The sequence below is a fragment of the Psammomys obesus genome, unplaced genomic scaffold, assembly GCF_907164565.1.
Source record: "Psammomys obesus unplaced genomic scaffold, mPsaObe1.curated_primary_1811, whole genome shotgun sequence".
NCBI lineage: Eukaryota > Metazoa > Chordata > Mammalia > Rodentia > Muridae > Psammomys > Psammomys obesus.
Window position 1 is genome coordinate 20656220 of NW_026596073.1, and position 23830 is coordinate 20680049.

The window sequence follows — 23830 nt, forward strand, 5'->3', positions numbered from 1 at the left end:
ATATATATATATATATATATATATATATATATATATATATATATATATATATATATATTTCTCAACCGTTTGTATTTTCTCTTTTAAGGAATCTGTTTAGAGCTTGCAGCTGTGTCGTGGTATTTACTACATTATACAGCAGCCGAGTTTATATACTAATTGCCATCATTATTGGAGGAGCATGCCTCTGTATTCATTTCGTTACAATGCTTAGCCTCTTACACGGTTTTTAAGAGTGTCTATGTCTGGGGTAGGAGTCTGCACACCCCTGCCCGTGAAGTCCCTGTATTCTGTAGCCTTGATCCTGTATTGGGACGTTATGACTCTAACAAACAAGTAAAGTACTATGACAAGATAAAAAGAAAAAAGAATTATGTTTAGTTACAGGGGTTTGTTGATGTTTAAGGTTTTTGGTTTGGTTTCATTTGGATTGGTTTGTGTGTGTGTGTGTGTGTGTGTGTGTGTGTGTGTGTGTGTGTGTAGCTGACAAATATACTTTACTATTCTACAGAATGTCTTTTCTTCTTTTAATTTTGATTTTTCATATTAGTTACAGTTTATTCACTTTGTATCCCAGCTGTAGCCCCCTCCCAATCCCTTCCTCTGTCCCTCTTCTCTTCCCACGCCCCTCCCTCAGTCCACTGATAGGGGAGGTCTTCCTCCCCTTCCATCTGACCCTAGCCTATCAGGTCTTGTCAGAACTGGATGCATTGTCTTCCTCTATGGTCTTGTAAGGCTGATTTCCCCTCAGGGGGAGGTTTTCAAAGAGCCACCACTTAGTTCATGTCAGAGATTATAGACTGCCTTTTCACATGAAATATAGTGTAATTTACTGAGCAGATGCAATTTACTTGTTAGGTCTTATGTGTCAGTTGATGGTTTTTAGTTCCAGCACTACTATGGTCCTGTTCAGAAAGTTCTTTCTCACTCTAAATTCAAGCATATTTTTTTCTTTCCTCTCTATCAGATTCTAAGTGAGGAAGACCATAACTGAAAACACAAATATTGCATGTTTTTTTTCATATGTAGATATAAGCTTTGCATCTTTACATGTGTATTTTTCATTTGCAATACCCCCCAGAAACTATGAAAATAGTAAGGGACTACACTAGCACTTTTTTTTAATTTTTATTTTTTTTAATATTAGTTACAGTTTGTTAACATTGTACCCCTGCTGTATCCCACTCCCTCTTTACCTCCCAATCCTTCCCTCTCACCCTCATCTTCTCCCTGACCCTTTTCAAGTCCACTGATAAGGAAGAACCTCCTCCCCTTACATCTGATACTGGTTTATCAGGTGTCTTCAGGACTAGCTGCAAAGTCCTCCTCTGTGGCCTAGCAAGGCTGCTCCTCCCAGGAGGTGCGGGGGAGGTCAAAGAGTCCACCATCGAGTTCATGTCAGAAATAGTCTGTGTTCCCCTTATTAGGGTACTCACTTGGATACTGAATTACCAAGGGCTACATCTGAGAAGAAGCTCTAGGTTGCATCCATATATGGTCCTTGTTTGGAGAAACAGTCTCATAAAAGACCCCTGTGCCCAGATATATTTTGTCCTTGTAGGACTCCTGTCCTCTCCAGGTCATATTAACTGCCCCCCTCCTTTTATTTTGGTTCCCTGCATTCTGCCGGAGGTTTGGTTATGAGTCTTAATATGTTTTGAAACATGCTAGGTAGAGTCTTTCAGAGGCCCTCTATGGTAGACTCCTGTCCTGTTACTTGTTTGCTCCTACATCCAATGTCCATCCCATTTGTCTTTCTAAGTGAGGATTGATCATCATACCCTGGGTCTTCTTTCTTGTTTATCTTCTTTAGGTGGATAGATTTCAGTATACTTATCCTATCTTATAGGACTATATGAGTATGTACCATGTGTGTTTTTCTGCTTTTGGGATACCTCACTCAGGATGATTGTTTCTAGGTTCCATCATTTGCCTGCAAATTTCATGATTTCCTTGTTTTTAATTGCTAAGTAGTATTCCATTGTGTAAAAGTACCACAATTTCTGTATCCATTCCTCAACTGAGGGACATCTGGGTTGTTTCCAGGTTCTGGCTATTACGAATAAAGCTGTACACTAGCACTTCTTTCAAGTAAGGAAAGAAAGAGCACAATGATATAAAATGAGGACAGGTAAATAATGGAACAAGATGCATTAAATAGGAAATGGGGTGAGAGGGAAGTGGAAGGGGAATACCCGAGCAATGATAACAAACATTATCCTTTTGAAAAAAGTCACATGAAAAACTACTGCTTCAGTAGATTCTGAAAACATATGCATATAGATATATAAAAATATTTAAATGAAGCTACCTTATAACAGGCAGCAATGGCTATACTAGATGCCTTACCCTAACAAAAAGCCCAATGATGGAAATGGGTTACTTCTTTTGGAGTTGTTGGCTGGTGGCCTCCCATGGACCCTTAAATATTACAGTTCTTAATTGCTCTTGGTTATCCTCCAGAACGTCACATTAAGGTTATCTTACTAAAGACAGTACACACTTGATTCAGAGGATACAGAGAGAGAGAGTAAATTCATATTGAAGGAGAAAAATAATCATTGGTCTCACTCAGCTATGATCTGTCAAACTACAATAATTATTGCCTGACAGAATAAGCATGCTGGGGCAATAGTGGCATGGAGATCACTGGAGTAAGAAACCAACCATTTTGTATTTAAGAATCAATAAACAAGATGAAATCCATACTTGGAACTGTTATTAAGGACAAAAGTACATGGCTAAATGGGCCATGAGTCCTACGAGACGGCATTTTACTTTTACTTTGTTAAAGAGGTATACTAGTAATCTGACTCCTAATGACATCATTATACTCATAAATTAGTGCATCTCTCAAATGTCAACTGACATGCCTCTTTCTTCACTACGTCGTTATTAACATGGAGGCCAAGGATTGATCATGGTACAAAGAATAAGATACTGTGGAGCGCTAAACTCTAAATAGGACATTTCTAATCACTCCCCTCATTCCAAAGTTCAGGAATCATTTCAGAAGAAGGTATGAAATATTGTAAAGCCAGTGGACATGGATGGATACGATAAAATAATGTTTTTCAGAAATAACAGTTTCATACATGAGCTCACAACCATCACAGCTATGATGGCATGCACAAAACTTTTGCAAACTCAAGCCAGATTAAATATCATCCTGAAAGAGGTCATTAAACCCCACCCTTAAGTAAGGCACTATTGGTAGCTGATAATTTCTAGCAGCAGGAGAATCACCTGTCATTAAGAATGTGGTACCTGATGGGCTGGAGAGATGGCTCAGAGGTTAAGAGCACTTACTGCTCTTCCAGAGGTCCTGAGTTCAATTCCCAACAACCACATGGTGGCTAACCATCTATAATGAGATATAGTGCCCTCTTCTGGCATGCAGGCAGAACACTGTATATGTAATAAATAAGTAACTCTTAAAAAAAAAAAAAAAAAAAAACTCTACATAAACAAATGCCCCTCAACTGAAGAATGGATACAGAAATTGTGGTACATCTACACAATGGAATATTTCTCAGCAATGAAAAACAAGGAAATCATGAAATTTGAAGGTAAATGGTGAGAACTGGAAAGGATCATCCTGAGTGAGCTATCCCAGAAGCAGAAAGACACACATGGTATATACTCACTCATATAGCCATATAATATAGGATAAACCTACTAAAATCTGTACATCTAAAGAAACTAATCAAGAGGGAAGACTCTGACCAAAATGGTCAATCCCCATCCCGAAAGGCAAAGAGGAAGGACATCAGAAGAAGAAGAAAACAGGAAACAAGTTAGAAACCCACCACGGAGGGCCTCTGAAAAGCTCTGCCCTGCAGACTATCAAAGCAGATGCTGAGACTTATGGCCAACTCTTGGACAGAGTGCATGGAATCTTATGAAAGAAGTGGGAAATAGTAAGATCTGGAGAGGACAGGAACTCGACAAGGAGAGTAACAGAACCAGAAATTTGAACACAGGGGTCTTTCAAGAGACTCATACTCCAACCAAGTGCCATGCATGGAGATAACCTAGAACCCCTGCACAGATGTAGCCCATGGCAATTCAGTGTTCAAGTGGGTTCCATAGTAATGGGAAGAGGGACTGCCTCTGACATAAACTGATTGGCCTGCTCTTTGATCACTCCCCCTGAGAGGAGAGCAGCCTTACCAAGCCACAGAAGATGACAGTGCAGCTACTCCTAATGAGATCTGATAGACTAGGATAAGAAGGAAGGAAAGGAAGATCTCCCCTATCAGTAGACTTGGGGAGGAGCATGCATGGAGAAGGGGGAGGGAAGATGGGATTAGGAGGTGATGAGGGAGGGGTTTATAGGGGGATACAAAGTGAATAAAGTGTAATTAACAAAAATTAAAATAAAAAATAATGTGGTCCCTGAAGTCCTGAAACTGAAAAGCTCTAGTAAAGCAAAGGACACTGTAAGCAGAACAAAACGACAGCCTACAGACTGGAAAAGCTAGATCTTCACCAACCATATATCCCAAAGAGGGCTAATATCCAGAATATATAAAGAACTCAAGAAATTAGACACCAACAAACCAAATAATCCAATTAAAAAAATGGAGTACAGAACTAAACAGAGAATTCTCCCTAGAGGGGTATAGAATGGCAGAGAAACACTTAAAGAAATGTTCAATGTCCTTAGTCATCAGGGAGATGCAAATCAAAACGACTCTGAAATTTCACCTTACACCCATCAGAATGGCTAAGATCAAAAACTCAAGTGACAACACATGCTGGAGAGTTTGTGGAGAAAGGGGAACACTCTCCATTGCTGGTGGGAGTGCAAACTTGTACCACCACTTTTGAAATCAATCTGGTGCTTCCTCAGACAATTAGAAATAGTGCTACCTCAAGATCCAGCTATACCACTGCTAGTCATATATCCAAAAGATGCTCAAGTGTACAACGAGGACATTTGCTCAACCATGTTCGTAGCAGCTTTATTTGTAATAAGCAGAATCTGGAAACAACCCAGGTGTCCCTCAACTGAGGAATGGATGCAGAAATTATCATATACCTACACAATAGAATACTACTCAGCTATTAAAAACAAGGAAACCATGAAATTTACAGGCAAATGAATGGAACTAGAAAACATCATCGTGAGTGAGGTAACCCAGAAACAGAAAGACACTCATTGTATATATTCACTTATAAGCAGATATTAGCTGTATAATATAGAATAACCATACTAAAAGCTACAGACATAAAGAAGGTAAACAACAAGTAGGACCCTAGGGAAGAGGCTTAAATCTCATTTCAGAATGTCAAACAAGATAGACACCAGAAGCAATAGAAAACAGGGGACAGGATGGGAGCCTACTATAGAGGGTCCTCTGAAAGGCTACCCCCAACATGGGATAGAAGCAGATGCTTAAACTCACTGCCAAACTTTGGGCAGAGTGCAGGGAGTCTTAAGGAAGAAAGGGGGATAGAGGGACATGGAGTGGAGAGGAACCCCACAAGGAGACCAACAAAGCTAAAAACCTGTCCCCAGGGGGTCCTGCAGAGTCTGTTGCACCAATCAATTACTATGCTTGGAGAAGACCTATACTCCCTGCTCAGATGTAGTCCATGGGCAGCTCAGTCTCCTTGTGAGTCTCCGAGTAAGGAGAGCAGGGGTGGCCTCTGTCATGAACTAGATTGCCTCTGTTTGATCACTTGCCCCTTGCAAATGAGGCCTTGCCAGGCCACATAAGAAGAGGATTCAAGCTGTCCTGGTGAGACTTGATAAGCTAGAGGCAGATGGCAGAGGAGAACTCACCATTTAAGTGGATGAGGGGAAGGGGATAGAGGAAAGAGGGAGGGAGGGTGAGACTGGGAGGAGTTGAGGGAGGGGGCTTCAGTTGAGATGTATAATGAATAAATTGTAAAAAAAAAATATTTTACAAGAACAACTGGGGAAGTTTCAAAGAGTGAGGACTGCTGAGGGAGGGAGATGGAGGTTTCTTCAGAGATGTGGCCAATCTCTGCGGTGTAGCCCTGTGGACTAATAGGACCCAATGAGAAGATGAGTAGGATAGAGGATGGGGAAAGGAAACAGGAAGTTGGGAAGAGGATGTGGTTGAGGCTCTGGGAGGAGTTCGAGATGAGGTGATGAGGACAGATTTTATCTAAATCTGTTGTATTAGTGTAGTAAATTTAAAATATATATATATATATATATGTAGATAAAAGGAGTGTGGTCCCTGCTAGTAAAACACACTTCCATGTCCATGAATGGCCACACATTTACGATTATATATCCAGTAGTGCTTTGACTAGATAGGTCATTTAAAAAAAATAGAAACACCAAGTTGGATGGGATTGGAATAGGAGGTGGATCTGGGAAGAGTTGTGAGAGGGGTGAATATCATCAAGGTACATTGTATGAAATGCTCAAAGAATTATAAAGAAGTATATATTATAAATAAATAATATATACCTTTAATAATTCTAAAAGAATGGTGAGTATGGAGACAGCACCATTTGAAGACACCTTCTTTGGACACTTGTACTCCATCACTACTGAACATTATCCATTCAGGCATTCACTCCCCCGTGTAAGGAGCTTTGGAAGTTGTCTGCTTTTGAAGTAGGAAGGTCATCTAATGTCACTCTGGCCAGGACTTCCTACCCAATCTCCTGTTCTCTGATATCTCAGGACCAATGTTTTCAGAGGGTGTGATACATGGCCTCCAAGTTCCTAGAAAGGAGAACATTCCTTGGGGTTTATCCCTCACTTATTTCACCTTATGTTAATTAAGAAGTAGTAGTTTAATTATTAGAATAAAATTCACAAAGGATAGAAGGATGGATAGAAATAGATGGTCAGATGAATATAAGGATAAATATGGAGATGGGTGAATGAATATACAGATAAAACAAAACAAGATAAAGTGGCATAATGTTTTTTTTTTTAATATATACATTTAATGTCACAGACAACAAAGTACCGGACTAGAATTACATTCTATTCTCCAGTTACCATTCCATCTACCTTGCCAAAAGTAGATTATATGTGAACAGGGAATGAAGGGTAAGTTTGCAGGATGATAATGACTCTTAAAAAGAAAGAGGATAAATACTACCAGAGCAAGGCATGTTTGCTTACTTCCTTCTTCCCCACAGCCACAAACAGCCCACACTTGCCTGAAGAGAAAGAACATAGCACATAAAGAGACCTACAAAAGCTGTCGGTATTACGCACTGCAAACATCACATAAATAAGTCAACAAGCGCCATGCCAGGGAACAACAGACATCATTGTCTTTTATAGATTCCTTGTGCCCTGTGAGTGTGTGTTTAACTGATGTTGTCAACGGTGGGGAACTAGGAGTATTGGAATAAGTCGTGTGCTCAAAGAAAAGCTATGGCAATTCTGCTTATTTCGTGACTTGGTGATCTGGATGTAAAATGGGCAGAAGAAAAGAGCTTCTATCCAGACAAAGGCATATGGGGGCACTAGAGTGGTTGTGTTGTCTAGGATTGTAAGCATTTGGTTGATATTGTGTGCTAATTAAGATGTGCACCGACTTCTTTCATTGGCTTGTTTGTGTCTGAGACAGTCTCTGTGTGCAGCCAAAGTTTCCCAATTGCTGAAATTACAGGCTATAATCACAATGGCCAGATGATTTTTCTATTTTCTTCCCCATCCCCCAACATAAACTGATGTTTTTTCTTTCTTGTTGTATAGTTTAAAGACAAACTAATTTGCTGTCTTTACAGAAACTTTAGTCCTAATAGTTCATAATGAAAACAGCAATATAAACATGCACGTATGCGTGGATGACAAGATATATTGCTGTGTGCTTGTGTGTACATGTGTTTGCAGGGCATTTGAGTATTGATATGCACAGCTAGAGGGTTTACTCTTCATCTTTATTTTTGATCCCATCATTTACATTACAAAAAAGTTAAAATTGGCACAGGTTTCAGAAATACAGATTTGTTCATAGTAGTCTGCAAAGAAACAATATTCTTGCTCCAACTAAAATCTTACATTTTGAAATATCATTGATCTTCTGGATTACAGCCAGGCAATTACCATTCACAAATATTTCAAGTGGGCAAAGTGAAGTGATAGCCATTGGTCCAGAATGTGGAACTGTAGCAATTAGATTTTGCAAGTCTACTTTTCTGCCTTTTTTGAAAGTATAATCGTTTCTGTATTTTGATCACTGTTGTCAACCTTGCTGAGGCCTGAGACAAAGATAGGTAAGTGGCTCCCTCTGGTGATGCCTCTATTATTAGTATTTTTATCTACAACCACGAAAAACAGTTTATCAAGAAACAGTATGGAGATTATCTCTAAGCCTGTATCACTGGGAATATCTCTGGGGATGTATTTCCACATGGAATCAGACAAGGGTTGAAGTCGTTATTCAAGTTTGTTATTTGTTTGTTTGTTTTGTTTTGTTTTTAATTTGAGAGACAGAGGAGAGCCCCTCTGCCCTTTGGGATTTTTGTCGTTGTTGCTGTTCATTTACACCAAATAACTGGTAAGTTTTAAAAGCAATCGTTTTCACTAAACCCTGCCAGGCACCACCTCCTTGTTACAGAATTCACTAATGCCCTACAAAAGTACTTAAGTTCTTCTAATGGACCTCAATGCAGCCATCAGTCACTAGCCCAGTTGACCTGTGGACTACAGAGCAGCAGTTCAGAGCAAATGTTGGGTCATGAAACGTCTGTTCACAAAACAGAACGCTCTCGAGTAGACTCCGCAAATGTCAATGGTAGAAGGTGCCGGCCTGGTCTCCTCCCATGGCTGAAATAAACAGCTGTCTCTCACAGCCATTCCTTCTAGGAAAGCCCTGCTATAAGCAGCCGGTGTTCAAAACTTAAGGAACATAAGGGAATTTCCAGACACCTCGGCCAGTTACCACAGCCTCACGTCACAGTAATTAGGCTAAGGCAGTCTGCAGGCTCTCCAGTGCTGATCTTGTTTTCTTTCCAGTCAAGAGACAGCATTTCTTCCCTCAGATATCTCTGTAAAGCACAGCAGAGCCCCCATCACAGCCAGAATGTTAATGCATTATCACTCTGTACACTGAGAAAACAAGTGACCATATGTGGCCTAGGCCAGCGGAGCTGTAACTGTGAAGAACAATGGCTCTGAGTCAACAACAGAATTAAACTACTCCCTCTTGTGAAGCTCTTCTGAATATTTTAAGTGTTGCCTTGAAAGTGTGGGATTATGTGCAAGCATAAACATTAGCTTAATGTAATTTTTTTTTTGGTACAGAGTATGCCAATTTCAAAATCAGAATTGAAATGCAAAAAAAAAATGACTTCAGGATAAACTTAATTTTTTCAATGTATGATTAAACATTGAAGAAATGTGCTTTCTTTATAATAAAAGTTGCTCTGTAATTAAGAGATTCGAGCATGTATAGAATATGATGTGGCTTAGTTTAAAGATTTTACAAAGGCGCCTATTAAACACTCCCTGGCAAGTCTATGACTCAAATGTTTTCACATTCTAATGCTTACAGAGTTTTTGAATTTTTTCAAGCTGCCAATTTCATCATTTCTAAAGGCTTCATCTTTCTTTCTAAGTGTAAGTGAAATAACAACAGCATCAGGCAAAACAGAGTACGGAAAACACTAGATTTTAAAGAGTTTCAGGAAAAAGAAGAGGAAGAGGAGAAGGAGGAAGAGAAGCAGCAACAATTTTAGATGTTGGGTTTCTTTCTTATTTTTGCTTTCCCAACTGTGCCTGGCATCATATCTGACTTGGTACATAGGGAAGAGATAAAGACCTAGGGTAAAAGACTGCTGAGCCAATAGTTCAAGACCAGCCTGCACAACAGAAGGGGAGCCTATCTAGAAATACATAAATAAATCGCTACTACTAAATGAGCAGAATGTGTTTCTTTTACACAAGAGGAGAGTAATAATGTCAATGTGAACCCTTGTAAATAAATTTTACATACTAAAGGAGGTGCTACACTGCCTGATTTCATTTAGTTCCACAGTAGCCCTGTGAGGCTGGTGTTATAGATTCTGTTTCACAAATAGAAAATGTAGAGCCAAGAAAGTTGAAAACTACATCGACTCCTGCCTTTTATTACCCACCAGACAGCAGTGCCGCCTACAGAGGTACACTGAGCAGCGGAGCAACCTTGTTTTTCCCTTAGCCTTAGCTCATCCTTTCAGTCTTATTTCTCATGCCCTGATTCCTCAGTCTCCAGTCCTCCCCTGGGATTCTGCTTTGGACCCTATCTAGGTCTGTGAAGCAATTCTGCTAGAAACCACAGGGCTTGACCCTAGGTTTGATATCCTTGGAAATGGCCTCTGTTGAAACTGACCTTCCTGGCCTTTCCCATCAAACCTCTATTCTCTGCTTCTTAAATTATCCATAGCATGGAGGAGGGAAATGTTTGTGTAAACTTTTTTTTATGCTGTAGTGTCAGCTGCTGACACTTGCACTGAGTCTTTCCCAAAAGTCCAAGGATTCAATGAAGTATTTTAAACTAGGGTTCTGGGTTTAGATAGAGAATAATGCAGTATTTCAGAGGTCCTTTATCAACTACAGGGATTAGAAAGTAAGGAAATGAGAGTAAAAAAAATAAGTTCGTGAGAATATGCACAAAGTATAGGCCAAAGGATAGAAAAAGATTTATTTTCATTGTCGCTTGCACATTTCCTGGCATCTTACTCCTTTCTCATCACCAAGAATATCAGTAACTTTTAAAAGTGCTTGTTGCTTTTGTCTCAGGTGAGCGTTCACCTGGAACTCTCAATTAAATCAGATAAAGAGAAGGATAGAATTAAAGTTATGAGGATCCAGGCATGCTGTTGGTTAGAGGCTTTGGAGCAGCAGGAGAAAGAAGGGATGTGTTGTTATCTTAAAGATGCTCTCCCTCTCTTTCCATCTGCCTCCCTCTCCCTCACCTACGTTGCCAGGGGTTGTGCCTCTCAGCAGCACCTCTTCACTCTCTCTCTCTGGTGTGTATGGCCGATAACATGCCCACATGTGACCCTGCCCTATGATGCCCCATGGCTCTTTGGAGTTTTAGAGAAGACTAGACCAGGCAAGAACACAGATAGAAGGTGAGGAGGTCCTCCTCTGTCAGGAAACTAGGGGAAGAACATAGGGGAGAAGAGGGAGGATGGGTGGGACTGGGAGGAGATGAGGGAAGGGGCTGCAGCGGGGATATAATGGGAATAAATTGTAATAAATAAATATATAAATTAAATTTAAAAATTTAATGACTATTTTCACTATTCCCAGAGAATCTCTGACTGGTAATATCATAATACACCTGTTCATGACAAATATGACCATGCTCACAGTCTTTGAACTGATTCCTTCTGCTGCCAGGTACTGGTTACATTAGCTACCCGCCCCCAGAATGAGCCACTGTCTTCACAGAGTGAATTGACATAGAGTCGAGAGGTGCTTGCTGGTTTTGTGTGCAATTTAGTAGAAGTAGAAAGCATCTATTTCACTTGACATTGCACTTCATAGACCTTTAAAGGGGTTATATTTTCTAGAGAAACGGCCAGTGTCATCACTGGTCATTAAAAGGCAGATTTTCACCAACCAAAACCTCTCTCTTTTAAGCAAATAGAACATTTTGTGTATGAACATCTTGCAGTCTGAAGATATGAAAGAATTAGTTGAAGGATGATGCTGTTGCAGGGAAGTACAGAAAAGAAGATATATATATTTGGATGCAGGATTTCTCTCATAATTGCTAAGGGCAAAGTGGCAGGAAATCCCAGGCTAGATTGTGGTGTAACGAATTGTTCTGTGTATGTTTCCTTTCTGTGTGAGAAAACACCAACAAAAACTAGCTTGGGGAAGGCAGGGCTTATTTGGCTTAGAGGATTGTTGTGCATATCTAAGGGAAACCAAGGCAGGAACTCAGAGCAGGTACCTGGCAGCAGGAACTTAAGCAGAGACTGAAGGAAGGCTTCTTGCTGCCTTGCTTCTCAGGCTCCTGTTTGGCTGCCTCCCTTATACTGCCAGGTCAATGTACCTAGGGATAGTACCACATACAGTGAGCTGGGATCTTCCACAGACTACTGGGATTGAACCAATACCTCGACTGAGGTTCCTTCTTCCCAGGTATTCAAGTAGACATCTAAAGTTATTTGTGACACACCCGCTTTTCATAATTTATGTATATCCCAACCTCCTTTAAGGAACATCTCGCCTAGGCCTTCCTAGAAGTATAACTCCCCTCTACGGCCTGCATAAACTAATTGTATGTATTAGAGCAATTAAAACATAAACATTTGGTGCCAGGGTATGTTTCTTGCCTACAAAATTAGTGCATGAAATAATTATATGAAGATCAATATATCTTTAGGTCCAACTCCACTGTTATGCAAACTAACCAAGTTATGTTTTTCTCTGGTCCTCAGTTTTGCAACATATAAACTAATAGCCTTCCCTTTAATATTGACTCCTTTAGCCTTTTAGCTGGAAAGACCATTGGAAATTTATTAAAAATTTTAGAAATTAATTATTTTTTATTACAATGAGTTACAGACTTCTTGAAGTCAAAACTGTGATTTATCTTCTTAGCTATGAAAGAAGTGATTTAAATATGAATATAATTTTAGGTCCTTATTCAGGGTCTGAGATTATAAACTATTAAATACTATGCTCCTCCTTAAAAACTAGTATCCTCAATAACTTCCACATGGAGAGAATGACCCAAGTATAGGTTTACGAGAGTATAAATAAGAATTCATTGAAAACTTCAGTTTCAGCAATATCTCAATCCTATACTTTCTAGTATTTTGATTGCATTAAGGGTGTTTAGGAATACCAAGTTCAAGTATAAAAGGAAAAAGAATTTTCTTATGCTCTGAGAATGAACTCACGTTTTCTCCTCTGTTGTGACTGAAGCTATAGGAGGAAGAGTGGCGCCCATCAAGAAAGCTTGTTATTCATCAGAAGGCAAGTGCCCAGCTTCTGGGCCACTTAAGAGCAGGGGCAATTTTCAGATACAATACAGAGAAGAAACACAGTTGTCTGTGGGATTGCACAGTAAGAACTGTCACGATATACCCACAAGTAGGAGAACGTGACTGATCTAACCACACACTCCGCTCACTTCTACTCACTTTATTAAAAGCATTGCTATTTGGTTGAGTAATGATAAAATTTTAAAAAGGGAAATTTCATTTTTACCTGCCAATTTTCTCTTGCTCTTTTGCACTGATTACTCCCTTTTAAAGCAGAACGTTTATATATAGCAATAGTTAATGCCTTTGCAACTTTTCTTTGTTCTTAAGGGAAAATGCCTTTTCTTCTTGCCTCTGCCCACCTTTGCATCCTAGATTTGGCTTTGGATTATTCAGTGATCTTTTTAGTTCGTAATGTCTGAGGAGAAGTTTGTCTAAATTCTAACTCTGTTCTATGAACCTTCTGCATAGCCTACAGTTGTTTTCAAGAATGAAACAATGCTGGGGCTGTTCCTCAGTGGCAAAGCATTTGCCTAGCAAGCACAATACCCCAGGTTCAGTCTCTACGAATGGAAAAAAGAGAGAGAAAGCAAATAATATAGGTATATGTAAACCTAAAAAGACTTGTAAAGTTTTTAAGGTGTAATTGGTTATAAACACTAAAGTTATATAGCACATATTATATATTTTAATGTTATCAACTTAAAGTAACATCTTTCTACTATTACAGATACAAGCTTTAAATATTTAATATATTGTCATTACAAACAGGCCTTATCAACTTAATCTTACTCTTCCTGAGAAAAGACTTTTAAAGCCAGAAAAAATGTGTTTATTTTAATTAGTTTCATTATGTACATATCAGTTTATGGTCAGTGTTCTCATACCTGTTTCATTTGGGCTAACTCTTCCTCCTCTTTCTCTCCTGATCTCCCTGACCCTTGTTACCACATATACCTGTCCATCCCCTGAATTCCCTCTTTTGCCATAAACCACATATATTCGATGACCCACTCTCCTCTATTCGTTTTCCCTCTTGTGGGCCCCCTTCTGGATCTTAGTATCTATATGAACCCACTCCCACACAAACATCCAAATACAAATATAGAAGCTAAGATCTATACATGAGCATTTTAAACATTGCTACCAATGTCCAGGCATATCAAGAGAATACTGTATAACAGTTACTACATTCTGCTTTTCACATATGGCTTTTCTGCTTCTGGCTTTAGTTTCCTATTTATTTGGTTTCCTTTTTTCAATGGAGTTTGTGGAAAACTTGATCTATTTCCTACATTGCACAGTGAGGGATGATAATGATAAGGAATAGAATTACTTTCTAATCATATTTCCTATGAGGTCTGTCATGATCTCTTAAACAAATGTTTGGAGATTAATAACCTAACATTTAATTATCAGAATTGCATTTTCGTATTTTAGAAATGAAGCTACCTGCAGCGGTTAAGATCCTTTCCTTCACTGGATGACATGCTCCTTTACATGCTTCAGTGTGTCTGAAACCAGCATGTACTATTTAGTTATTTATTTTAAAGGTAGCAGAAGACTTTTAGTTGCCCTAGACTACACATGGGAAAACTGTGGACATCCTTCTCCTATGACCAGACCATCAATGCCAACATTTTAGAGCAGTTCAACGACGATATGAATCCTGGCTGCCTTCTAAAAAAAAATCACCCACTGTCACACCTTAATAAAATCAAACAAACCATCAGCATCAACTCTTTTAGAATGTATCAAGTGACTGGAATATAATCCTGGAAATATTAGGAAGTCTTCTTCAGAAATGGCTCATTGCAAGTATATACCGACTGGATGGGAAAATATGAAAATGGTGACTGAGTCAAAAATAATTTCAAAGAATGAGATTCCAGTTAGAACAAAGTCTTCTGAATCCGTCGTCTTTTAGGTTTTCTTAAGTAGTATACATTTATATACATAAGATTGGTATACTAGTATATGTGGAGTGTGTGTATAGCTATACAAGTATTTGTATATATATATATAAATATATATATATATATATATATAATTTGTGCATATACAAGTATACCTGTGTGTGTATGTGTATATATATATATGTATATGTATATATATATATATATATATATATATATATATATGAGCAACTTAAATATAAATATATGTGTTTAAATTTCGGTTTAAAGAATACATTAAAATGTATTAGCATTATAGAATTATTAAATTATATAATTCCTCCTTTCTATGGCATATATAAAATAACATGCTTCGTAATGGAGTCCTTAGTACTACTAGTGAGATTTGATCTATTAAATAGAATAAAACATATGACCTGGGAGAAACTGTAGAAGCTTGTCATACCTGAGGTTGGTGCCACTAATCATAATTATCTTACTGTGGGTTTGTCGCTGTGGAAGCTACTATACAGGTTGAGATGAGCAAAGGCCAGGTAGATGCTTAGAAAACCTGCTCCGGTCCTCTGATATGCAGTATACAAGAGTGTCCACCAGCGTGTGGATTTGTTTAAACCTCTGTTTCACAATGCTGCTACTTTCAAACACACTTTCCATTAAAGTAAAAAGGGAAAGCATCTGTTCCCGATCCTAAACACAGATGGAGGAACTAATTATCATCTTACATTTGATTCATAACCAGTTCCCTTGGAGGCAGGGGGTTCAGTTCAGAGGTGATGGCTCTGGTGGAAACTGCTCTAGGCATGGAGCCCAGAAATAGAACATTTGCAGCAGAATTATGGCATGCTCTGAAAATACTGTAACACACTGAAGGTAAACTGAGGAGACAGCCAGCATCCATAACAAAAGCCACTTTGAAACTATGAGAGAGATACCAAATTCAGCTTTCTCCTTATTCATGATTCTTGTATATTGTAGATCTGATGAAAATTACTAGGCAGGATAGAGGCTACTAATGTTCTAAAGCAAAATGTTAAAGGGTACGTTTGTGTGTGGTGTGTGTGTGTGTGGTGTGCTTATGTAATATACAGCAAAGTATAAACTCATTTTATTTATTTCTACTTTCACATATTCCATCCTACTTTCCCATCTGTCTGCAAACTACGTCTATTCCTCTTAAAATGACTCAAGTACCACTGGTATCTCTTTCCTTCTCTTAACCCTCATATCAGAAACTTATCAGTTATTGCACATAATCTCAAATAATTTCCAAACATATCTATTCAGAGAAAAAATGACTGAGTGACGTGTGGTATCACTCAGATCTCCTATTTACACTCACGACATTCTTTCTCCATTCCCCAAACAACTGGAAGCAGATTATAAAATTTTCTCCAAACATTAACATCTTGAAGCTAAGTTAAAGCTTAAAATTTATTTTTAATAATAAGGTGGGGTGGTTATGAACATTTATTTGGATAAATCACAAAACTATGTCCGACTTTTCTTAAAATAAGGTTATAAGAAGAAATAAAGTTTTCCATGTTTTCAGGGAAAAGATGGTGTTTGTGAGATGCCCATGGACATATAAGGTGAAAGTAGACTTTTCCCATTTAATAGTTGCCACAAGAGTGTGAGGCATTTTCTTCAAAGGTGTAACCTCTGGTAAGTCATCCACGATCCAGCAAATAGCCTCACTCGTGCTCATATAAACAGCCCTAATAGAACCCATTTAGTATAAACAAGTCATGGAAGTAAAAGGACACTGTTTGGAAAACAGGGGGTAATGAGTGTGAGGAAAGGTTGCAAGAGTATCATGGAGTGAATATGAACACAATACACTGTAATCTCCATGAAATTATCAAAATATCACACGCTTTAGGAAAATTATTTCCTGCAATTTTCATTGGAGAATATATAAATTTTTGTATACTAATTTTGAATATATTCAATAAATTCTAAATTATTAATAACAAGGACCTTCTATGCATAAACATCATAAAACCTAGAATTTTCATTCTTTCAATCAAGTCATTCTTTAAAAGAGTGACTGGCCAAAGAATCAGTCATTTTCAGATGGTTCTGAACACAAGTTGGTCAGAAACACAAATGAGAAGATGTGACCTGTTTGGCTGGGAAGACATGTTTTGATTTAATGACATCATCATCATCATCATCATCATCATAAATATATTTATGCTGGAGAGGTAAGATTTTTGATTTATATGTGCAATGTACCATAATTCAGTGTTTGCTATGGTGTTTACTATGCTCCCATTCAGAATACATATACACAATTTTCAGTTCTCCAAGTTGTATTAAAAAAACAAAAACAAACAAAGATAAAATCTTCTGTAACCTCGCAGAGATCAGGCACACCTTCTATTTTAGAAGCTTGTAGTCTGACATGAATTTAACTCACGGCTGTGAATCCAAAGATAATTTGATTAACATTTTGCGTATTTGAATTTAATGTCGGCATTCTGTTTCATGAAAGATGTAAGAAAGTAAGCATAGTAGTTGTGGAAACCCCTGTTAGTTGGCCTGTTTTACGGCTTTTGCCTCCTTCTTCTCAAGCTAATGTTGTGTTGCTTTGATTTAAGGATAACCCTGTCACTTCCGCAGAAAAAGCAGGCCCTCCTGCAGCTCCCCGAGTGGGCAAAAACTTAGTCTTCATGAGAAGGCAAAGATCTACCTTTTGTCAGTTATTAGATAGAAGTGGGGGGTACTTTTGTTTTTGTGCACTGGGCAAAACGGAACTCAGCTGACAGGGCTTGGGAGAACTTTCCTTAATAATGTTAAAAATATCCATGAGAGAAAGACTGCTCTTCCCTTTTGACGTGTGGATGAGTGGAGAGGTTTGATTGATTCTGCAGTAGCCACACTGGCCCCAGGATAAGCAGTCAACTGACATATGATGAAGTTCATATCATTAAATTGCTGAGTTATCCAACCCTAGCTCAGCACACCTCCAGAATCGTTGGCTGTGACTGAGTGACAGTTTTATTTGTAAAGGCCTTCACTGGGCCTTTGTTTCCTAGAGCACTGGTATTTGAATTTCAGGTTCATTCATGCTAGGCACACCAACTACTCTACCACTGAACTACAGCCCTAATTCTTTACTTGGATACTTGGGGACTTGTAGCTTAAACCTGCCTAATGGTCACCATATTTTATATTGCTACATTGAACAAAGCTAAACAAAAATTGGCTTCCAATAAACTTATAGAAAATAAAATGTAAATAAGTACAGAAAATATTGGGCAAGTTGATTGGTCAACCATAACAATCCCGACATGTATCTATAAGGCATATTTCTTACTTACAAGTGTATCCTTTATTAACCATATTAAGATAAAAAAGTTAAGAAGCATAGCCTTTAAGTTTAGTTTCTATTCATGCTAACGCGTCTGTCCAGAAAAGTATTGCTTTACCTAGTGTTGTCACCAACATGTAATTACTTTAAAATATAAGCACTAAAAAGGAATATTAAGTCCAAGATTTTTATTTTGATCTTCTTCACATAATGGACCACTTCCTGGTTTGTGAACACGATCATTAACTTTAGTGCTTTACTTGACAAACTGGAGGATGCCTGAGGAGCAAAGTGCTAAGAATACAAAGCTATTTTGTCCTGGACACTAATTGTCTAAGTATTGTCATGGTTAATTCATCAACATTTATCATGCGAAAACAACATGAACTTGTCTTTTTCACCTTTCTGGAATACTTAGATGAATTTTACATATTTATTTATCCTATTATTATAGCAAGCAGTAGTAGTTTTCAACCACAAGTCCATTCCCTACTCAGAGATTTTTATATTGTTCAGGATATCAAATATACACCAAAATATGCTCACACCCACATCAGATACCTAAGAGTCACCACTGGACATGGTTCTGGTGTGGTATGAAAATGGAAGTTCTCAGGAAAGTGATCTCTCTACAGGAGAGACTTGCCGCCCAAAGAACAGAGTACATGGTCCCTTCACCCCTCCTTGTGCTTCTCCTCTCCATCTTCTTTCTTCAAACCAGTCTCATAAAGACTCACTTATTACTTCAAAACAGGCCCTTACCAGCACTTAAAAGCAAAATAAAAGAATAAAAAGAAAAGTGCTTTCTTCCCCCTCCAGAGCAATTCTTGTCACCCATGTTCAATTTTCTCACACATGGATCCTTGGCAGTGTCTGGAGGTACTTCTTTGGTCACAGGTCAGATAGTTAGACCAAAGGCCATGCATATGGCTAAACACCCTTAATGTTCAGAATCTTTCCCGCAACAACAACAACAAAAAAGAATTAACCAGCCCCAAATAACAGCCGTGTCAAGGTTTGGGAGTTCTGAGATAAAGTGTTCTGTGCTCTTTGTCATCCTCTCCATTTGGTGACAGAAATTACATGTGAGTTTGGTGGCATCTGTGCAATCTTCTGACCATGATAATAAACTACAAAGATGATAGGAGAGTCTTAATTCTTTGTTTCATGTTTTATCAGTTGTCTTTCTTTGACTTCTTATTATATGATATTAAACAAACCTTACTTTCCTAATTCACTGTTAGGCTATTAATTACTTCATAGTGAAATAAAGTTGCGAAGGATTCGTGTGTGTTCTACTTAATGTTCTGGCATGGGGATAAGAATTCTAAATGAAATGATAAATCAGGTATGGTTTCTATTCTAACCTCCAGCAACTCACCATCCAATAAAGACACCAAACATTAGAATGAAAACTTGGATGCTAATGAGATCAATAGCATCTTAGAAGAAGGATAAAGGAAGGAAAGGATAAAGAAAAGGACAGTCATAGGGAGCTAAAATGATGGACAGTGAGCGTGTGGGGTGCTGGATCTGTGAAGATGAGCTAATATAAACAAAGAACAAAAAAAAACTATGATGTTAAGAAGTATTGGGAGGATAATAAAAGTCATGTGACTAGCCAAAGGGTAAATTTTGGAGGGGCACCAGGTAAAGAAGATTTTCAGGTAAAGTTTGTGAAGAGTTGATTCTCACAAAATTTGGACGTTGGCAGGTAGGCTCCCAGAACCACTGGGCAATGTCCAGATATCTTCAAAATCATTCCTACGTTTTAGAAAGATTAAGTCTGGTGCTTGGGTAACTCTACTTATAAATAGTTGAAGTATAACTAAAAGGTCATAATCTAATAGGCTAAAAATGGTTATCAAATTTCACATAAGAAAGACACGGCGCGGCAAAGTGCCAAAGATTCTACAATGTTAATCTATTGACATTTCTGGTCTTACTCTTAATTCCAATTATGCTTAGCTTTATAAAAACCACATTCATATTTTTAGGCAATTTCGAAGGTAAGTCTTCAGTGGAGGTGGAATCCTTCTAGAGATATCCATGACTAAGCTTTGCTAAAAAATGTCAAAAACTGTCGACACATAGGAACCCAAAGGAAGGTATATCAGTTATACATGTATACATAGACAGAGAGAATACCATTGACCCACAAAATGTCAATGACATCAAAGGTAAATAACTTTAAATTGCAGATATTAGATTTGTACCTGTGTTCTCGAGTCCTAGCTACTTAATAATCCTACATTTTTATTTTATTTTTTTTAAAAAAAATCTAAAATTTTACTTAAAAAAAGTTGAAGCAAGAGGAAGGAGTTACCCGGGGATAAACTGTTTGAACATGCTTAAAGTGGGATAAGATCTCAGGACCTAGAGTTGGAAGAGACTGCAGAGGATCTTTGGGGGAGGAGGGTCTTCTCACCCTGAGTGGAGTCAGCTACACTTCCAGGCAACCCCTCCCCCACCGGAAACAAGCAAAGGGGATTCTAGGTCTCCTTTCTGCATGTAGCCCTCCTCCAAGTGCAAACGATCCAGGCATTTTTATATGAAAATATGTTATCACTAAATAAAAATGGAAATTTTCACAAGATAAAAACCACAGAAAAATAAAAATAAAAACCAGCAGACGGCAGAACTGGGGGTGGGGGCGAGGAGGAGGACCCCACAGAGGCTCTTCTTACCCACACCCCAGGATCTGTGCTGTGGCTTGCTTCTGAGAGATCGCCATTCCTGCTTTCTCTAGAAGGCTTGTAGAGACTCACTGTAGAGAAGCAGGCTTGGGGAAAACAGTTACTTCTTTTAATCACACCATGTCATCAGAAGGCCTGAGCAAAGACTAACTTCCACATTGTCTGTGAATCAGTCTATCACTGGGCAGTGCAAGGAGACTTAGATTCTTTCTATGCCAAGGGCACAGTAAACTTAATGGATTTTGCGTTTTGCATTAGGTATTCCAAATACACACATGGTCCTGGCTGCTCAACTCATTTCAAAAGAAAACCTGACACTCTCCTAGGTTGTAATAGCTGACAGCGACAGCGCTGAGACATTTTATAGATTTCGCACTCAAACACACACACACACCTCCTCTAGGGGCCATTTTTTTAATCTACTATCCTATTAATAGTCAAGTGTAATTAATGTTGAGAAATGTATCAAGACACTGTAATTTCAAATATAACATGAAACTTCCAGTTTCTTAAACAAAACAGTCTCCAATAGTTTTTAGTATAGAAAGTGGAAAAATGGGATGCCAATGGCCTATTGTAAAGGAAAATGCACAGTGACAGAGAGAGGGTTAACTAAATTCACATCAGAGAGAGGGTTAACTAAATTCACATCTCCATAAAACTGCCTGTGCCACGATGGCCCTAGAAACGGAAAGACAGACAGAAAACAGTGGCACAGGGCACAACTCATTAGAATAAATGAATCAAATATGGGACATAGTTCCCTCATTTCTGTAACAGAATAACAGCCTCCTCCAGGATCAATTATTCCTCGTTCAAACACTTCATCCTAAATAATTTCAAATTCACTGCAGGTGGGTTTTCTATTACGATTACTATTATTTCTACTCACAAGGCATTGTGCTGAGGCAGGCAGGAGTCAGTGGCGACACTTTTAAACGTTCGAGGACTACCCTCTCTTCCTGGGAGAGTTTATTGCCCAACAATGCATAATCTATTAGTCTCTCCTCGCGGGGGATCTAGAAAGTGACATCTTGACTTGAACCAGCACGCAGATCTGAAAGCCACTTCGCAGGAAACGTTGCGGAGAAGAAGAGCAACTTTCTAATTCCTGTCAAACTAAGAGGCAGCACCAAGCCCAGAAGTAGCCTCAAGGCCTGAAGAGAGCACAGCAGAAGGCAGACTCCACACTCCAGCAAAGGTTCAAGAAAGGCTTTGCTTCTGGAGGCTGCATTGTTCCTCCATCCGCTCAGCCTCCGCGTCTCCCCTCCACGGACTTTCAGAATCCGTGCCTTCTTTCTCGGGAACCTCTCTGCCGACCTCCGGCTCTGGGTGCCCAGGTCCCAGGGTGCAGGCAGGCAGACTCACTGCAGGGGCTGGCGCGCCGCTCCGAGGAGTCGGAGCCACCGCGCAGTCCGCCCCGGCTCGGGCAGCGCGCAGCGCACACTCGCTGTCTCCGGCTTCCCTGGCTCCCACGGACGCGGCTGGCCTCTCCCCACCTTCTCGGGTTCGCCTTCTCTGCCTTGGCTTCCCACACCAGCTCGGTACCGCCGCCACAGCGGCGTCCCGGCACTCAGGACCCTCGCAGGCCGGGATGAAGGGATGGCAGGGTCAGGGATGTGCGGGGAGAGGGGACAACTGGCGGCCAAGGCGAGCCGGAGCAGGTGGGGAGTCGCAGGGTGCGGGCGAGGGCGTGCGCGAGCGAGGCCCAGAGAAAGATGCCTGTGCTCGGCCACCGCGGTGGAAGAAGGACCGAGGGGGCAGGATGCAACGTGGAGAACGCCCACCGCGAGGGTGCGCAAAACCGGCGATTTGCAAAGTGCCAGGGCCAGACAGGCAGAGGGGGAGGAAGGAGGCTGGCTGAAGACCAGGAACAGAGAGAAGAGCCCACTTCTCCATCAAAAGGTCGGTTCGGTTAACGCATCCCCTGAGCAGGAGTTAATCGTTAATCCGGACCGGCTTTACAGGACTCTCCAGCCGCGTAGGTCTTCCTACCCTAGACTTAGCTCCCTCTCTCTCAACTCTGGGGATCTGCCCTCCCTGTGACACAGCTAGCTTTCTGCGGGAACTGAAGCCCACTGTCCTCCTTTGCCGCTTGTCTGCATTTTGGAAATTCGGTGAGCCCCAGGATGGAAGAAACCACCCAATTCATTAAAGTTCATTTTTTAATTTTTTTTTTTTTAATTTTCATCAGAGAGTAGTAGTGAAGAGTTGGCACCAAGACATGTTTAAAACATTGATCGACCTGGCATTTTTGTAGTTGTTATTGTTGTTGTTTAAAGGGCAAAATGCACTTAAGACAGCTAAAAGACTGAGGGGTGTGTGTGTGGAAAACTCAATCAAGTGCGGGAAGAGAAGACACATTTGTAACCGACCACCAAACCTTGAACGCAATCACCCTCCCCAGGGCCAAGCCCTCCTCCTGGCCCAGGGGAATTGGGAAAAGGTGGAGCAAGGCGGAGAGCAGGGATGGGGTAGGGTTGTTGGAAAGGATGGGGGAAGGAGAGGCCGGAGCAGTAAGTTATCCGCTGTCACCGGGACTGAGGTAAACGCAGGGCCTGGTGGACGCAGGAAGCCCCCTTACCTTCTCTCTAAGCCCTGGTTGTACCTGCTCTGCAACCAGAAACACTTCGTGGTGCCTAGCGTGCAGCCTAATGATGGCCGAATGTTAAACAGTTCTTCACTCTCCCTCCCCTTGTTCAAAACCAGGATCAAAAGAATGTGAATAATGTTCCCGGTGTCCATCAGCTCCGGAACATTTCGCTGTGTCGAGAAGAGACGAAAACCAGGCTTTGGGGAGTGCGTATATGTATTTATAAGCTATCCGATCGGAACATAAACATATGTACGTTCTTTGCATGTAAATCCAAAAGGAAAGCACCCCCAGAAGCCTCTGGAGGAGGGAGGGGACCGGAGCAGCAAAACTTGGCTGAGCAAATGTATCCAAGGATTTCGTGCCAGAAGGCACCTGC

At 39.9% G+C, this 23830-nt stretch overlaps 1 protein-coding gene across 1 annotated transcript in view; it reads right to left on the bottom strand.

Annotated features, from left to right (window-relative positions):
• Nlgn1 (neuroligin 1) overlaps positions 1-21823 on the bottom strand; it is a 997420-nt gene extending 975597 nt beyond the window's left edge. Inside the window, exon 1 of the mRNA XM_055625983.1 lies at positions 21751-21823. The gene's annotated coding sequence lies outside the window, so the exon portion shown is untranslated. The remainder of the gene's footprint in view (positions 1-21750) is intronic.
• Positions 21824-23830: the final 2007 nt, after the last annotated feature.